Below are 1248 nucleotides of genomic sequence, written 5' to 3'. Positions count from 1 at the left end.
ACGTGTCTATGGTATCTCAAGATTACATAATATACAATACAAGTTGATTAAGTTATGGTTGGAATAGATTTGTTACCAATTTTTACGTAGCTAAAATGAGAAAAATTATCCAATCTTGTTTTACCCATAACTTCTTCATTTTAAATCCGTTTTGAGTGAATCAAATTGCTATGGTTTCATATTGAACTCTATTTTATGAATCTAAACAGAAAATTGTAGGTTTATAGTCGGAAAAATAAGTTACAAGTCGTTTTTGTAAAGGTAGTCATTTCAGTCGAAAGAACGACGTCTAGATGACCATTTTAGAAAACATACTTCCACTTTGAGTTTAACCATAATTTTTAGATATAGTTTCATGTTAATAATAAAAATCATTTTCTCAGAATAAAAACTTTTAAATCAAAGTTTATCATAGTTTTTAATTAACTAACCCAAAACAGCCCGCGGTGTTACTACGACGGCGTAAATCCGGTTTTACGGTGTTTTTCGTGTTTCCAGGTTTTAAATCATTAAGTTAGCATATCATATAGATATAGAACATGTTTGTAGTTAATTTTAAAAGTCAAGTTAGAAGGATTAACTTTTGTTTGCGAACAAGTTTAGAATTAACTAAACTATGTTCTAGTGATTACGAGTTTAAACCTTCGAATAAGATAGTTTTATATATATGAATCGAATGATGTTATGAACATCATTACTACCTCAAGTTTAGTAGGTAAACCTACTGAAAGTGACAAGAAATGATCTAGCTTCAAAGGATCTTGGATGGCTTGAAAGTTCTTGAAGTAGGATCATGACACAAAAACAAGTTCAAGTAAGATTTTTACTCGAATTAAGATAGTTTATAGTTATAGAAATTGAATCAAAGTTTGAATATGAATATTACCTTGAATAAGAAAGATAACCTACTGTATATAACAAAGGTTTCTTGATCTTAGATGATTACTTGGAATGGATTAGAAAGCTTGGAAGTAAATTAGTAAACTTGAAGGGATTTTTGAAGTGTTCTTGAAGTGTTCTTCCTATGATGATTATAGCTTGATTCTTGAAGTGATTTTTGATGAAGATGATGATTAACTACTAGAAAAATACGTTCATAATAGTGTGTGTGTGTTGAGAGAGAATTAGAAAGAGAATTGGAAGTGAAATGGAGTGAATGATGAGTGGTAATTGGTGAGTGGTGAGTGGGGTTAAAAGGAGTTCTAGTTAGTTGACTAGCTCATGGTAGAAGTTAAAATTGATTAGTCA

Source organism: Rutidosis leptorrhynchoides, chromosome 5 (genome assembly GCF_046630445.1).
Source record: "Rutidosis leptorrhynchoides isolate AG116_Rl617_1_P2 chromosome 5, CSIRO_AGI_Rlap_v1, whole genome shotgun sequence".
Classification (NCBI taxonomy): domain Eukaryota; kingdom Viridiplantae; phylum Streptophyta; class Magnoliopsida; order Asterales; family Asteraceae; genus Rutidosis; species Rutidosis leptorrhynchoides.
This window is presented reverse-complemented; position numbering follows the sequence as displayed.